The 6,000-nt window shown below is 46.3% G+C and overlaps 1 protein-coding gene across 2 annotated transcripts in view; it reads left to right on the top strand.

The window, feature by feature from the left end:
• CAB39L (calcium binding protein 39 like) overlaps nucleotides 1-6,000 on the top strand; it is a 162,765-nt gene that overhangs the window by 14,192 nt on the left and 142,573 nt on the right. The gene's annotated exons all lie outside the window — the stretch shown is intronic.

Below are 6,000 nucleotides of genomic sequence, written 5' to 3'. Positions count from 1 at the left end.
TACATTTAAAAAGCATTGAAAAATATCCTACTCCTTCTTGCAGTGGTACACCTGCTTGAGCTTTGCTAAAGTCTTTCTAGGGACAAGCCCATCTTCAGTAGAGCTACCAATACAATACACACCCATATTGCCACCAGCAACTAGCAACTGTATAACAATAGGATCACTATCCGATGTTTTAGGCCTCCTTCACACCATCCGACTGATCGGATCCGCCTGTCAGTTTTTCAAGTGGACCTGATTGGACCACCCATTGTTCTCTATTTAAATGATGGGCGTCAGCAGGCATGTGTCTGCTGACACCCGCCGGCATCCGATCCCGTAGAAACAGACGGATGAGGATATATTCCCCATCCCTTGATCGGATGGAGACAGACAGGCAATCTGTTTCCATCCGACCACCCCGCTGTGTTTGTGTGCGGAGGACACAGTACTGTCATTCACCTGCTTGGCAGGGATCAGTGGAGAGATCCTCCGCTGAGCAGGCAGATCCACTTAAAGTGGTTGTATAGTCAATTTTTTTACTTTTACCTACAGGAAAGCCTATAATAAGGCTTACCTGTAGGTAAAAAAAAAATCTCCTAAACCTGTACAGTTTAGGAGATATTCCCCTCGCAATGCGCCACTGACTGCAGCGGCGCATGCGCACAGGGGATTCCCTGTGGAAACCAGCATAGTTCCATGGGGGTAGCACATCTTGTTTTAAAGTGTTAAAAAAACAAAACAGATCCTGTTCCCTTTAAAGAGGATGTAAACCCTGATGGGTTTACTTCTTCTTTGCCTCCCTGCAAAGGTAAAGCATAATGGGCTACTAAGCATCGCATAGTAGCCCATTATGTGTCACTTACCTGACACAGAAGCCACCGATGTTACTGCTGTCCCCTGTAGTGTGGAGCATCCATCTTCTTCCGGGTGTCGCTGCTCCGGCCACTCACAGTGCCGGAGCAGCGATAACGTCACTCCCGTGCATGCGCACGGGAGCCGCCACTAACGGCATATCGCCGTTAGCAGCGGCATGCTGCTAACGCCAATAGCGTGCCTGCGCGCCGCTGTCTACGGCGCATGCGCCGTAGACAGCAGTGCCTGTCTTTTAGTAAATATCTCATAAACCGTGTAGGTTTAGGAGATATTTCTTGGACCTACAGGTAAGTCTTAATTTAGGCTTACCTGTAGCTCAAAGTGGTTTGTAAGGATTCACAACCACTTTAAAGCATGTTTATACAGCACAGTGCTTGTGCAATTGTCCTCCTGTATCTCCCTGAAATACCTGGCTGTTCCTGCCTAGCTCTGCCCTCCCCCTTGTAAACTCTCACCACAGTTTAGCATGGCTGCTGAGCCCTGACACTTTTATGTGCCTCCGTCAACCACACATGGCACAATAACCCTTTTGCCTCCAATTTAGTATTTTACGGGTGATACATAGACAATATTGTGATTATCTGCGATGGCCCTGTATCTCTTGTTAATGAATTTCTGACACATTGTAATAATAACATGGGCTTTTCATTCACCTCTGTATGTGATGGTAAAGTCCAAATGCAGCGCTGAAGGTAGGAGATAAATGAAGAGACGTGGGTATAGATGGACATAAGGATCAAACACCTCACACCAACTTCAAAGCGTAATGAAACTGACACCACTATGCCGACAAATATATCTTCTTACCAGAGGTCAGATAAAATCAAGCATTGGAGTATATGCCACATCCAATAACTTCCGCAGGCAGCATCATCATCAGCCTTCACATAGGAAGCAGAATGGAGGCTCTAGTCTAGGGGATATTAGGATCCTCTGCAGATTCCCAATAGCCAGCAGTGGAACAGTAACGTCAAAAGAGTAAGCTTTTGCTATTTCAACAGTTATTGTTTGCTATGGCTGTTTAGTGTGTATTGCTGTTTCTTCTGTATATTACAAAAAAAAGATTTCAGCTCCAGAACTGGTTCAAGCTTGGGAGGAAAATGAGGTCAAAACTCCAATAGTGGAGATCGGCAACATATTTAGATTGTAGAATACAGTTATAACATGTATGACCCAGTGAACTTGCTATGCAGGTATTTGAAACAGTCATGCATTGATTAGGCATAATGCATTACACACACTGGCTTGAATCACAGGTATTCATAGCAGTATCTGGCTTTCTGAATGGCGTCAGTGCCCCTTGCTTCAAACATACATGAGCTATGCAAAAATCTTTTAGTGAGAATGCATTGCTTGTGTATAGCTAGAAAAGGCTAAGTACATAAAGATCCAAGTTACAGGCTTAACTTTCCTAGATAAAAAGTCCAAAGGGAACTTACAATACTTCTCATTATGGCTTACCGTATATACTCGAGTATAAGCCGAGATTTTCAGCCTCTTTTTTGAGGCTGAAAGTGCCCCCCTCGGCTTATACTCGAGTCATCGCTGTCTGCCTGCTCGATCAGCGTGTCGAGCAGACAGACAGCGGACATTCTACCATTCAAACGCCGCGCCTCCGCCTTCGCCTGTGATAGGCGGAACACTGAATTTCCCAGCAGCCTGTGTTCCGCCTATCACGGACATCGTCTCATCCTCGTACTACGGACGAGGATGAGACGATGTCCGTGATAGGCGGAACACAGGCTGCTGGGAAATTCAGTGTTCCGCCTATCACAGGCGAAGGCGGAGGCGCGGCGTTTGAATGGTAGAATGTCCGCCGAGGCGCCGACGAAGAGCGGCGATCCTGGCAAGGCACGGGACGGAGGCAAGGCAAGGCACGGCACGGGACGGGACGGAGGCAAGGCACGACACGGGACGGAGGCAAGGCACGACACGGGACGGAGGCAAGGCACGGCACGGGACAGAGGCAAGGAGGCAAGGCACGGGACGGAGGCAAGGAGGCAAGGCACGGGACACAGGCTCGGGACACAGGTAGGCTGGACACACACACACACACACACACACACACACACGGACACACACACACAGGGATGGATGGATGGATACACACACACAGGGATGGATGGATGGATGGAGACACACACACACAGGGATGGATGGATGGAGACACACACACACAGGGATGGATGGATGGATGGAGACACACACACACAGGGATGGATGGATGGATGGACACACACACACACAGGGATGGATGGATGGATGGACACACACACACACACAGGGATGGATGGACGGACACACAGGGATGGACGGACACACAGGGATGGACGGACACACACACAGGGATGGACGGACACACACACAGGGATGGACGGACACACAGGGATGGACGGACACACAGGGATGGACGGACACACAGGGATGGACGGACACACACACAGGGATGGACAGGCATGTCTCACCCTCGGCTTATACACGAGTCAATAAGTTTGCCAGTTTTTTTGGGGGTAAATTGGGGGCCTCGGCTTATATTCGGGTCGGCCTATACTCGAGTATATACGGTATTTAGTAAGGCAAACAAAGTGCCATAATGTGCATCAGCCAAGCAGTGTTTTATTACCTCTCTAGACTGGAAAAGGCGACATCCAATTTGCTATGGGTGGCTGCTCATTAGTAATTTTTTTTTAAATTTAAAATCCTTCGGAAAATCCTCCCATCTGTTTAAGATCTGCCATCAAGCATACACTCATAATTCAGCTGTACCCTACTCTTAGTGATTCTATGAGCCAGCCCTGTGGGCACCATGTCCGATAAGCTTCAGTAGAATATCCTTGGCAAATTTTTACCAAGGTAGGTCACCAGATCTTTCTCAACCCTCTCCGTTTGCATGGACTTGGGACCTGCGTACACCATGCGACAACATATGTGTGTAGCCTATTTGTAAACACAAACCAGAGTCAATTTAGACCGGAGCCAGTTCACCTACCAGCATGTCTTTGGAGCATGGGAGGAAACCAGAGTACCCGGAGGAAACCCACTCAAGCACAGAGAGAATATGAAAACTCGGGTACCCAGCAGGTACTGCAGCATAAGCTTTTGAAAACAATCATATTATACTCAGATGTTTTATTTAAACACAGTTTCATCGTTCCCAATGACCCTGTTGTTTTAACGTCAACTGTTACAGGGTTAAATGGGTTTGTTGCAGGCCGGCTGTTAAATGAGCTTAGAATTTTTGTTTGTTTTTGAAATGCGTCACTTTTCCATGTGCTCTTTGCTGTAAGGACCAGGTATAGGTTGGGATGGTTGCCATTAGTTTGTACAGTTGGGGAGGGGGCACACTGAATACCTTTGCGGCCATCATGCTATTGCTGGGTGTCCAGTGTGTTCCTATACCTTTTAAGGAAGGGTGGGCTCCCTCCAGGCATACTTGCCCTTAATCTACTCATTATAAAAATGCCTCAACGTTTGGAGAAGAATTTAGAGTTAGTACTGTAGTACGCTGGGGTGCAACAACGTGGCCTCTGCAGCTTATGCATACATTTGTAAATGTGTGCAACTAAACCCCTTGTTTTAACATAAACTGTTAGACAAAGTGAGTGTAGTAAGTGAGCTGGGAAATTTTTGTTTGTTGTTTTTAACATGCTTCGCCCTTTCATATGCTCTTAGCTGCAAAGGCCAGTTATAGGGTTGTGTGGTTTCCATTTATTTGTACCATTAATTATCCTCAACCACATTATTGTAGTGTTGTTGCATTTCATTAACCACTTAAGGAATAAGCCTTTTTCTGAGATGTGGTGTTTACAAGTTAAAAAAATTTTTTTGTTTTTTGCTAGAAAATTACTTAGAACCCCCAAACATTATATACATTTTTTTTCTAACACCCTAGAGAATAACCCCTTCCCGCCGAGCGTACGCAGATGTGCGTACTCGGCTTCCGGGGGTTATACCGGGATGATACCCGCACCTACAGGCATCATCCCGGTACCGTTTTTTACAACGGACGATTGGCTATCCAGCCATAACAACCGAAGCAGCTAAAAGCCGCTCGGCTGTTATGCCGAAGGAGCGGGAGGGAACGTCACGCCCCCCCCCCTCCTGCCGCTGTTACCTGTGCTCCCGCTTGATCGGGAGCACCGATTCACGATCGGATGCCTCCGGCTGCTGGGGAGGAACTGGAATGACGCCGTAATCGGCATCATTCCAGTCTCCTAATAGTAAACACGGAAGCGACGTCATGACGTCACTTCCCATTTACTCGGCTGCCAATGGCATCGGTTTTAAAAAAATATACATTATTCAGAATCAACGTTTTCGGCGATCTGAATACATTGAAGTGTAAAGGAGGGATGGGGGGGTCTTTTAGACCCCCCATCCCTCCATAAAGAGTACCTGTCACAAGGGATGTTTACATTCCTTGTGACAGCAATAAAAGTGATCAAAATTTATTTTATTTTTAAAAAAAACAATTTATTCATTTTAAAATAAATAAAAAAAAAATAAAAACATTTTTAAAGCGCCCGCTGTCCCCGCGAGCTTGCGAAGCAAAGAAAACGCATACGGAAGTCACGTCCGCATATGTAAACGGTGTTCAAATCACACATGTGAGGTATCGTCGCAATCGTCAGAGCGAGAGCAATAATTCTAGCACTAGACCTCCTCTGTAATGCTAACCTGGTAACCGTAAAAAATTTTTTAAAGCGTTGCCTATTTTTAAGTACCGTACTTTGTCGTCATTCCACGAGTGCGTGCGATTTATAAAGTGTGACATGTTTGGTATCTATTTACTTGGCGTAACATTATCTTTCACATTATGCAAAAAAATTGGGCTAATTTTATTTTTTTGTTTTAAATTCATGAAAGTGTCCCTTTTTCCCCAAAAGTTGCGTTTAAAACACCGCTGCACAAATACCGTGTGACCTAAAATATTGCAACAATCGCTGTTTTATTCTCTAGAGCAGGCATGTCCAAAGTCCGGCCCACGGGCCAATTGCGGTCCGGTTTTGAACGGCCCGCCTGATCTTTCTCAATTTATTGTAGTGCGGGATCAGGGCTGTCAGATCAGCCGATCGCCGGCACTGTGAGAAGCTCCGTGAGCTTCAAAAGTGAAAGTAAAGTGCAGAGGATTGTGCTGTGCTC

This window comes from Lithobates pipiens, unplaced genomic scaffold (genome assembly GCF_037356315.1).
Source record: "Lithobates pipiens isolate NorthernLeopardFrog02 unplaced genomic scaffold, aLitPip1_a1.2 Scaffold_16, whole genome shotgun sequence".
Lineage (NCBI taxonomy): Eukaryota > Metazoa > Chordata > Amphibia > Anura > Ranidae > Lithobates > Lithobates pipiens.
This window is presented reverse-complemented; position numbering and strand designations above follow the sequence as displayed.